This window comes from Protopterus annectens, chromosome 12.part0 (assembly GCF_019279795.1).
Source record: "Protopterus annectens isolate FY-2018-M chromosome 12.part0, PAN1.0, whole genome shotgun sequence".
NCBI classification, from domain to species: Eukaryota; Metazoa; Chordata; order Ceratodontiformes; family Protopteridae; genus Protopterus; species Protopterus annectens.
In genome coordinates this window covers 815,007,771-815,020,489 of record NC_056746.1, presented here as the reverse complement: position 1 = coordinate 815,020,489, position 12,719 = coordinate 815,007,771, and positions in this window count along the sequence as shown.

Sequence of the window (12,719 nt, the reverse complement as noted above, 5' to 3'; positions counted from 1 at the left end):
GTAGCTGGTGAGTATGGTTTATGCAGATGCTTGCCAACACACCGGGCATGTAATGGTGATGGTATATTACATGCACACAACTAATACACCTACCCTGAATGCATGCTGTACATGTGCACTTATTGCTGCTGTGAAATGCACGGTGTCACAGGGGTGACCATAATGGGGTATTGGAAGGGTATGTCATATACCTGCATGATAACTAATATCCTGTCATTGTGGAATGTGTCCACAGGGAGTAACATAATGGTGGGAGACATAGCCTACAGTAGGGACATGTTCGGACCAACACCCATATACAGTGCAACACCAGTGTATATACCTGTAGGACAATGGCAACTGCTGCAGAGACACACTATGGCATAAGGCATGACAGTAGTCCACATTCTCAGCTGGGTCTAGACTGCAACATGTGGTGTTCAGTGTATGGGACACTGCAAAGTGACACACATGTGTAGGGATTACTTGTCATGCATTTGCATAAAGGCTGAAAGAGGGAGGTAGTGTCAGCATGACACACCAGTGCACTGCAGCAGGGATCCTAAGGATGCTAGTAATGGCTCTATCTGCACATAGTCGGGTTCAAGACCTGTGGCAGCTGTAACCATACCCCCACAGCAATAGTGATGGCAGTGTGTGAACACCATGGGATGTGCACATGAGTAGACCTTGCAATCATGCAGAATAGGGGACATGTGTAGGGCAGGCTGAACATACACTAGCAAATGCAGATGGCCCATGCTGGTATACCCCTGCCAGGAGTAATGACTGCTGTAGTGCACACAACAAGAGGTGCAATAAACCGTCTTGGTAAGGGTGTGCACACATATGCCCACACAGTGTGTATGCATCATGGTCAGCAGCCGCACACCTAACACAATCTGGAGACACTGCATTTGAAAGTACAGGACATATGTCACATATCGGGCTCATGTACTGCTAAGATATGCAGTGATGTGGCCCCATGGCAGATCAAGGATGGGTGCGTCAAATCAATAAAGGTGTGTACACCCCCCATAGCCATGGTATGCTCTGATGGTTGTCATTGTAAGAGTATTAGATTGGTCATACATGGTGTGATGATGTTGAGATCTGTAAATTAGGTATCGGGCATTCACCAATGACAACTGACAACATATCATCCCAAGTATGTTTTGCTGAAAAACATAGGGGCTGTGAGCATTAAGGCTGGCATAACTGACACAGTACTACACATTCTGCAATGGGATGTACACCTGTGATGTGTGGTACACAGTACATGGCAGGGTGCAGAACAGGTGCACAGCAATACTGTGTACATGGGTGCAGTGGTATCCAGGGGAAGGAGCATCACACACATGTATACTGTTGCTAGCATGGATTGACTATAGCTGAACTGCATGCTGCTCTGTGCCATATGTTCTGTATGTTGACAGATGGGTGTGAACTATCATTGTGCAACCTCACATGTGTGTGTGTGTGTGTGTGTGTGTGTGTGTGTGTGTGTGTGTGTGTGTGTGTGTGTGTGTGTGTGTGTGTGTGTGTGTGTGTGTGTGTGCATGCACGCACATCCTGATGGTTAGTTAGTTTGTCTGCAGGGTCACTCTGGTGAAGTGGAGGTAGGTAGATGCATGTAGGATGCGTGTGTGTTTGTGTGGGTTGCCATGTATGCATATGTGAGATTGTAGGGTTTTCATACAGCTGTACCTCCCTTTGGGACCATGCAGTACATAGACTTGGACTGCCACATTACATACCAGGAATACCTGTCATGTGTCTAATCACAGGACAGCTGATAGTATAATATGGTCTGAAGCATGGAACAGGCATCAAGAGGGAAGGTAGACACCAGATACACCCTTAATATTGCATTCAGCAGGGAGGTCACCTACAACCCACATATGCAGCACTACAGATGCATTTGGGAAGTACTAGTCAACACCAGGGAGTGTTTCCATATATTACAGTTGTCACATGATAGGCTGCATGAGCAGCATATCTGGCATGTACTGAGCATTACATACACATGCCATTCCAGTGCATGATATTATGTATAGAACATAGTATCCCACACATATAGGGGCCATGCTCATGATGTACGAACATACAGAGAGTGCATACCAAATGACAGCAGTGAGGCCATGTAAAACCACTACACACAAGTCAGGCAGGTAATTTAGTAGCAGGTCTTGTGGTGTGTCCACTTGTATAGGCATTTAGAGTTTAGAGGACTGATATGTTAAGGGGTGATATCAATGTGTGTATGTTAACAAGTGTGATGCAGGATGGGGTACCACATGGACATATACACAGAACTGCCTGCACAGCCATGGACAGGTAGGTATTACGGACGTGTGTGTGTGTGTGTGTGTGTGTGTGTGTGTGTGTGTGTGTGTGTGTGTGTGTGTGTGTGTGTGTGTGTGTGTGTGTGTGTACTGTTAGGCAATGCTGTACAGGTTTTAAAGTGCGTTTATTGTTTTCCCCCACAGGTAGCAAGGTGGGTCATGGTCCTTCCTGCATGCAATCTGATGTTGGCGTCCATACAGACACCGAAGATGATGATAGTACTGTTGAGGCACAGGTGAGGTTGTCAGGGGCTGACACTGTGCCAGAATTTGACATCCCCCTTTTAGCCACCCCAACCCTGCACACAGTTTCAGTGCCTACACATACCCCATCACCAGTGGCCATAGCGGAGAGACAGCTGGCATTTGGTGGAATTGCACAGGGAAGTGTGGTAACTATGCCTACTGTGTCTGGTCGCAGCAGGCATAGCCGGATGTCTGGCAGGGCACCACATAGGTGGATGTCCCAGGGTGCTCATGGTAGGGCCACTGGACATCATGCTCCTGGCATAGGCGACATTAGCTGGTACCAGCAGGCGCATGTTTCAGGCTGTCATGGCAGCCCAGCCACATATGGAACATTGCACCAGACAGGGCCTGAGGCTGCAGAGGTCTGCTCTCGCATCTGTAAGCGACAACCTCCATGAACTGTCATGTGGAATCTGTGCTTATACCGAGCTCACGGACAGATGGCATGGTGAGATGATGGCCCTCATCAGCCGTGGTGTGTCTGTGCTTCAAGGTGTGGTGGGGATGCAGCAATGCCCATGTGGATGTGGGCCAGCAACACTGACAGCTGGCAGTCAACGTGGATGTGCTAGGACACCAAGGGGCTCCCATAGTGCAGTAGCAGCCCCAGCAGTGTGGGGGATGTGCTATCCACACCACACCACAGCAGGCCACATACACATGGTCCTGGCTAGTCCCAGGAGGGACCTGGTACCAGCGGTTAATTGTCATCAGCAGGTGAGAGTAGCACATTAAGGCCTGTACCTAGACATGCTCGTGGAACCCCTGGCAGACACAGTCCACATGTCTGTGGCCAGAGGCAGTAAACTGTACGCCCTGCCGGGTATGGTCTGCAGCTGTCCATAAACACCTGTGTAGGGCAGCCACATGGCAGAACTGTGTCCATGCATACCCACACACTATGCAAACACACTTAGGGCAACCCCATACCTACACACACCACATCATCTCACCCAGTTCACCACAGTACACCCCTTACCCACACACATGGTGTCAAATGTATGTCTCAACCTCAGGCTCTAGCAAACCAGCACCACACCCTGTGCATATGATGATAGCTGTGCCACATCCCTGTCATCCGTACCATCAATGCAGGGACAGGATGATATGGTTCTGATTTATTTTATTTTTTATTTTATATTTGTTAACCGGGCTAGTCTAGCTGGATACATATCCTTTTTCAGTAGAGGCCCGAGGAGAAAAGCTCCAACATAAATGGTAAATCACAAGTTGACAAAAAAAAAGTTATAAAAAATACAGGTTATAAAAGATACAAGATTATAAAAAAGTATAATCATGTTGACGTGTTACATTTACAAGATTAGTAAAAAAATACAATTTTATATAGAAGTATTATGAGACAAAGATAGATCGGTTGGTATACATAGCAGAGATATGTTATATACTAATAGTATATATACAAATTCAAGAGTCACCCGCTTATATTTTGGGTAAAGAGGATTTCAAGATCAGTAGCTGGGAGCAAGAAAGAAGGGGATAGTGGTCTGGATAGATTTGGTAAGAAAAGTTAGATGTGTTAGGTTAGTCAGGTTCAGGACATGGGCATAGCCATTGTGTCTTGAGATATTCTTTCAGGTTGCTTTTGAACTGGTTATGAGAGGTAGTATTTCTAAGGTTGTTTGGGAGGGAGTTCCATGGTTTGCCAATGGAGTTGGCAAAGAGGGCATCACCGCCAGAATTATTAGCTTTAATGGTTAGGATCTGGGTGCTGTTGGATGATCGGAGACTGTTTAGGTTAGTGTAAGGGATGAATATGCTAGAAAGAGATGGGGTTCTATCTGGTTGATTGATTATTTTACATGCTTCAGTGAGTTGGTTGAGTTTGAGAAGGTTGGGCAGTTCCAACCAGCCAAGTTGCCTCAGGTTATGACAGTGGTGGGTGCGATATGGAGAACCTGTTATGAATCTAGCAATGTGGTTATAGGCCAGAGAAAGCATGTTTAGTTCACGTTTATTGAGGAAAGAAAGGACTGGGGAGGCATAGAGGAGGGTAGAGAGGAGATGTGTGCGGGCAATGGTTAGTTTGGTAGTAGGAGTTAAAAAGTTTTTTATTCTGTACATGGATCCTAGTTTTTTGTTCACAGATTTTACGGTTTGAGTAATGTGTATGTCAAATTTGAGCTTATAATCAATAGTTACTCCTAGTAATTTGGTACTGGTGACAGGGGTTATGATAGTCCCATTGTTAGATTTAACATGGAAGGTAGTATTATCAGTATTAGGGAGTTCTATTCCTGGGGTAGAGAAGACGTTGGGGAAAAATAGTAGTAATTTGGATTTGGTTGGGTTGAGTAGGAGTTTGAGGTCAGTGAACCACTTTTCTACTAGAGAAAAACAGAGTTGAGTGGTGGTTTGGAGGTTGAGGAGGGAGAGATCTGAGCAGATTAAGGTGGAGTCATCGGCGTATTGGATGCAGGTGGATTGAGGGATAACTGAGTGGAGGTCATTAATGAAGATGGAAAATAGAAGTGGACCCAATATTGAGCCCTGAGGGACACCAATGGTATTGGGAAGCAGGCCTGATAGTCTATTTTGCCACAGGACAGCCTGTTGCCTACCAGTTAGGTAAGCTTTGAACCAGGTTAGTGATGGGGTGTCCAGATGTAGGGTTTCAAGGGTGGACAGAAGGAGCTGGTGATTGACCATATCGAAAGCTTTTGACAGGTCAAGAAAGAGGGCGGAGGATATAAGTTTGCTATTGCGATTATTATTAATGGAGTCAACAAAGGAAAGGAGGGCAGTGGTTGTACTGTGGTGGGGGCGGAAGCCATGCTGGGTGTTGGATAGTAGATGATTGCAAGTTAGGTAGTGAAGAAGTTGTTTATGGATACATCTTTCCATAATTTTCGCTATTGGGGACAGTATCGCTATTGGTCTATAGTTTGATATTTCCATGGAGGTGCCTCCTTTGTGAAGCGGGATGATGTAGGAAATCTTCCAAATAGTGGGGATAGTAGCTTCAGTAATGGTTCTATTGATAAGGATGGATATAGGGTATGCAATAACATCAGACGCAATTTGTAAGAATTCTGCTGGGAGGTAATCAGCTGCTAGGGTGGTTGGTTTTAGCTTTCTTAAGAGAGTACTTATGTATGATGTGGAGACCGGCTTAAAAGTGAAAGGGGTAGGGGCCTCAACAAGGGGTTGTGTGGCAGGTGGGGGAGAGGAGGTTAGTTGACTGGCGAGGGTTTGGATAGTCTCGGTGAAGAAAGAGTTAAAGGCATTAGCTATTTCTTCCTGTCCTTTCTCAATAAGTTTCTCAGGGGTTGGGGTAGTAGTTTTACCTGGGTGTTGGAGGTTGTTAAAACATGCCCAGAATTTCTTTGGGTTGTTCTGGTGTTTCTGCTGGAGGTGGCAGAAGTATTGCTTTTTGTCTAGGGTAATGGCTGTTTTAGTAGTATTTCTTAGATGTTGAAACTTAGTTCTATCTTGGGGTTTTGTTGCTCTCCATTTGTCCCAGGCTTGGTCACGGAGTTTAATTTTAGTTTTGTTTCTCTAGTAAGCCAGGCTATCTGACTTTTAGGTCTGATTTGTCTATGTGGGGCATGGGAGTCAAGTATCTTAAGGAATGTGTTGTTGAAGTAGGTCACACTCTCCTGGAGGTAGAGTTTTAATAAGGTCCAGTTACAACATTTTAGTTCAGCAAGAAATTGTTGTGGGATACATTTCTTTTTGTTTCTAATTAGTCTATATACCGGGGGGTTGGAAGTAGGGCATTTGTGTTTAATAATATAAGTTATAAGGTGGTCACTGAGGTCATTGGGAAGGGTGCCTGTAGTATAGTTGCTTGAATCTCTATTGGTAAGGATCCAGTCAATGGTACTTTCTTTTTGGAGAGAATTGCCTAATCTGGTAGGGGATAAAATAAGTTGGAAAAATCCATATAAGTTAATGGGTTGTGGGGTTGTGTGGGTGGAGCAGAGAGACCAGTCAATATTAACGTCCCCTAGTACTATGGTTTCTTGTGGGTAGTTGTTGGTTAACCAGCACAAGGTTTGCTCTAATTTTTCTGTGCTCTTCCCCGGTGGGATATAGGTAACTATGAGGTTGAGGCTTTTTTGAGTGTTAAGGCAAATTTTCAGGGCAATTAGTTCTAAGTTAGAGATTATAGGTGGTTGTACTGGATTCCTATGGATATTTAGGGTATTTTTAAACATAATGATAAACACACTGATGCACATGGTGACTGTATAACAGTGTACCACAGCACTGCAGTGTAACATATTGTAGGGAGTAAAGTGCAATGCATATATGGCAGGTAGTGTAGCCATCCAGCAATGATTCCTTATAGCTGTTACTAACACTGGTTGGTTGTAGTCTCTATAATGTTATCCATTTGTATTGTATGTGTACATGTGTCAGCACTAGGATGCCCTGTGCATATGATGATACATGTGCCACATCTCTGTCATCCATACCATCAATGCAGGGACAGGCTGATATGGTTCTGATGCACACAGTGACAGTACAACAGTATACCACAGTACTGCAATGTAACATGTTGTAGGGAGTAAAGTACAATGCATATATGGCAGGTAGTGTAGCCATCCATCAATGATGCATTATAGCTATTAGTAACACTGGTTGATTGCAGTCCCTATAATGTTATCCATTTGTGTTGTAGGTGTACATGTGTCAGCACGATGATGGTCTGCAGTCATATTCTACAATGGGGTATGTCACTGTGGTGACACCATGGTTGTGACATATCTGGGGTACAGTTGAACACATCACAGGTTACTAAACCAGTTATTGTCTGTACCACATGGACAGGTGGCCCACTGAGGCATGTAAACCCTGCAACCTGATGTGGACCCATCCACATACACGCACGCTGTTACTTGGCAACACTGGGACTAGACCCCTACCTAGCTATGTAGTGATACTGAAGTGTGTGGCTTACATTGCACACACCAAACACCATTTAGAGTGAGGTGTGTCCCAGGTTACATGTTAAATGCAGAACATCATCAGACATGTACAGCATGCTAATGGGGGATGTAATGGGTGTATTTGGACAATACGTAGTGTGACATACCATCATATACACATTTACAGACACATAACAGCCAGACACACATCCGAGATACCAGGGCTTATTGCTGCTAACTTGACCATGTGTCCAATGTGTTACAGGTAGGCTGCATACATCACATGCATAACTGGCTTGGATTGTGGTAACAGTTACCTCTATGGTTGACAGTGACAGTGGTAACCATAACGTGGTAGATGGGATATATACCGGGTGTACCTTGGTGTAATGACAGTGTACACAGCACCCATATCCCCAGTGGATATTGTAATCCTTGAAACCCATGATGACACTCTGCCATACCCGCCATCACACATAGGCCATGACTGCAATACAGCCCATGGTATGCCCCAACACTGGTACTACAGGGATATGCATCTCATGCACATGCCACACATGTAGTAGGGTGTTGAATTGTCAGGCCTCACCTATGGGCAGTAACAACACTATCGGTACTACTGTGTGGCAATGGGTATTGTAATAGGGGTATGTGGCCTTGGAATGTTGTACTCTACAGATATACATATATGCACAACTACACACACATGCCAGAACATAATGGGTATCCAATGTCTATCAACCCATTTGTAAAACACTGTTATGCTGGTACTGCAAGGATCGTGTAGCCAGTATGGGGGGAACTTAACAGGGTACATGTAATGTCCCATACAGCAGCAGACACAACTGACTATGGCAATGGGTGTTGCGGTGGTTGTGAAGGCCCTCATGGAATTCCCAAGTACAGGTGTTCTAACATGCAGACACTGTTATTCTTAGCCATACACACATACACATGTGTCAGTACAGGGGTGCATCCCTGCAGGTGGTCATAGCTGTGTTTCTAGCTATTGTCCAAGGGGAGATGGGTTGTGTAAGGGTTGTGTGTACAGTGGTATCCTGCCACCTGCAAGGTGGCAGTGGGCAGTCTATCAACAGACACTACTGTTGTGACCTTAGGGTGAGACTGACATGCATCAGCCAATCCTCCAGGTGCCTCCTGCACATGGCCACTGAGGTGATCAAGTTGGCATGTATGCAACATGCATTACAACACATGGTTAGTGTCTGTAATGGAGACCTGTACCCAAGCATGTTCAGTTGACTGTGGTAGTGTAGTGGAGGAACCCATGGCATGTGGTGCATACAGGGTGACATTTCCTATATGTGCCACTTCTTACACAGCTGGGCAGACTTGCCAGTGTCAATCAAGCTTAGGTTGCCTGTACATATCCCAGCTGGATACCTGCCATCTGCACGTATGTACAGGGACTGACAGTCATCAGCTTGGCAAGTAGCTATGCAGTAGCATGAGTGTGTTGACAGATAGACATCTGACAACAATATGTATGCCATAACTACATATCAGATGCCCTCAGTAACATGTGCTGTACAAACGGTAGTCTACAGTTATATTCTACATGATGGATCATTACCCAATAAGGGGTATATACTGTGACACAGCTCACACACCAGAGATACAGCAGGGAGGCCTCGGTGTCCAGCTATGCCCGCAAGTGTGCCTGTTGTCAGTAGTACATTAAGCACTCTGCTCTTGCCTGGGTTAGCACTGTCAACAGTAGTACTGCCATGATACACTACATGTCAGTATGACAGCACATACCCTGGGCTACTACGCCTGTATGTAACACATTCACATGGATAACAGTGTTGTACAGGCCTCATATATGTCTGTGTCCCACATATGACACTCACACTCCTTGCTACTGTAATGACAGAACATAGGTGCATGTATTATACATGGCATTACATACACTTATTACAGGTTATCAGACTGGGTGGTGTGTCCTGGTTACCAGGGCTAAGCCATGCTTAGCAAGTATAAACATTGCTGCAATATAACAGCTGAGCTGATTTGCGCACTGTGTAAGCACCCGTACGTTTATCCATAGCTCAGCACTGCTTAGCTTCCTGCAAACCCACTTAAAGCTGCCCAAAATTGCCTTAACCACTCTGTATCTGACAGCCCTTGTTCTGCTCAGCAACAAAATGAACAGCCCTTGCAGGTCTTGAACCCAGGAACCTGTGTATTGAAGTCACAGCACCTAACCACTATGCCATGACCAATGTGAAGGCAGCTGTTGTTTTACCAATATAGCTGTCAATACACATATTGAGTAGTATTGAACAATTGCCTTTAGTTCCTAAATTGTGTAGTCCTTGTTATTAATATGACTGTTGCATCACATATGCTGTTTTAACATAATGTGCACATATCAGATACATATGGTGAGATACATCTGGGAGGGTATAAACAACCGTGAGGTTTACTCATGACAGGAATATGGTTGTATACATATAATAGGTCTATATATGTTTACATGTACATACACATGTATACTCATACATATGTCTGTATACACATCTGTATAGTGCTACATATATATGGCCATGTGTACATCTCTTCATATGTACATATATATATATATATATATATATATATATATATATATATATATATATACACACACACACACACACACACACACACACACACACACATAAATGTGTATATAGATATATGTATATATAGCTATATATGTATGCACATCCTATGTGTGCAGATATGCCTAGTTATGTTGGTATATATGTAGATATCTTTAACTATATTTGCATACATATCTATTCTGTTATACCTACTACTGTCAATATATATGTAGATATACATACTTATATGTGCATATGTATCTTTAGCTGTATATGTGTAGACATATATTGCTCTGTATATATATATATATCTGGGTGTTTATATGTATATATATATATCTATATATATATATATATATATATATATATATATATATATATGCATATCCATCTATATATATCGATATGTATATGTGTATATATCTATATAGATATCTGAATAATTATAACAAGATATAATTTCACCATATGTCCTGAACATGGAGTGTAGCCCTACCTCAGCCCCTATAGTCCCAACTCCATAGTGCAAGGGGATGTCATGTGTGTATAGCAGGTATATTTGTAGACTATTGCTACTGTAATAGGGATTGTCTTCACAGACATGGTGTGTGTGGGAGGTCACATCTGCTTTTAAAATGTGCACCACTGGCTACTGACAGGCATCCTAAGGACATCATAGTACAGTACTGCTGCTAGCACGTAATGCTCCTGTGGACTACAGCAGAGATATTGACTAATATATGTGGACATTCTGACACATTCTGGATAGTCCAGAGGAGTACACAGAACCCCTTAGAGCAAGACATGTGGACCAAGCCTGACAATGTGAATGTTAGCCATGTAGATGGGTATAGCACGTAATGACTGGTATACATTTGTCCCCATAGGTTATCTATTCACACACCTTTGTCTGTCCTGACACATAATAACCACTGGTACAGAGGTGCTATGGCCACATACTACCCACTAGATATTGACATACACCTGTACAGCATCCCACTGCTCTGTATGACATACATGACTGTTAAGGGAGGACAGGCAGCAGAACATCTGGCAAGTATCTGGACATGACATTGCACCAGGTAAGTGCACTAAGCTGCATGTAACTAAGGCATGTAACAAAGCAATGTGCAGGCTACAAGCAGACTGGCTCAACACTGTTCTACATTTCCTATGGGGGAATGCACATGTACCTGCATATATAGCAGGCTCTACATGTCACAGCACAGAGTATGATACATCAGTGTGAAAGTGCATAATCACAGCCAATGTGAACACAGCCACAGCCATTTATGGTAAGCTAGCATTATATTACAGTATATGGACTATTTGGTCAACACCATCCTCATATGTGCCACTCACACACTAAGCCTACATATACTGGGCCTCTACACAGTGTGTTCTGATGCCTGTCTGTGGTATGGGGCATGTGTGTGCATGGCCATACAAACATGTAAGCCGATAGGATAACATACAGTGGAGCAACATGTAACATCAGATAGAATGGGACCAAGAACAATGACATCTACCACAGTCTATACCCAGGCCAAAGTACATATTATCAGTACACACACTGTTAACATTCACCTTACATACACAGACCTCAGTACTGTACACACAACCACAGAATGTCCAGGTGATGTCATCAAATATAACCCCTACAATACATAACATGTGTAGCAGTCTGATATCTCACTGGCTTATCAGTTATGATGTCACTAATTATGGTGTACATCACATATGCACCTCTTACTGCATGGCATATATACAAAGGTTGACAAAGTTGTGGCAGAGGCACATACACAGGGCCAATATTGACATGCTGCTGTGATAACCTCATACATTTACTGTTGTAACAGGGTTTGTTGCAACATATGTCCTATGAGGGATATGAAGTCAGTAACCCTCGTGGCTGTCACCATCTACTGACTGCAATCCTCACACTACCTTCTGCAGTCCACAGATAGGTGCTCTGTGGGTAACACATGAAACAAAAGGCACCACACACTGCCCAGTCTGCAGATAACCCTACAGATGGGGTTCCCTCATAAACATAGCACTGACATGGCAGTTATTAAAACATGTAGGACAGCCATATCCACACACACCCTGTTAAACCAACATTACTCCAAATACAGTATAGTAGTACTTACAGTCTGTAGTCAGGTCAGGCACATACCCCTCCTGTGTGTTGCCATGTTTCCACAGTGTATATTGTTAGAGGTAAATCCTCAATCCATCTGAGATGCTGTTTGCCAAACAACAGAGCGAGTTCCTGCTTACAGTGAATGAAAAGGCCCAACACCTACATGATGTTCCTAGATATTGGAGTGTGTTTCCATGCAATTGGCAATGGGAATGTTACTACAGGTATTCTACATGCAATCAGCTAGAGCAGGGCTGCAATTCATGCTGAGCCCATTAGCTGAGCATGAGCATCACTTAAAATAAACATGCTGCTGCCTAAGCAAAGCAGGTGTAGGTCTCCACATCCACCAGAGAGGGAGTGAGAGAGGCAGACAGAGGAAAAGTAAAGTCAGGGAGGGGTAGGAGAGCAAAACCTAAGCATGTTTGTGACACAAACCTATTAGCACAGGGTATCAAACCCCTGAAGACTATGTAGTGCTATCACATTTGTATGCAGGTAT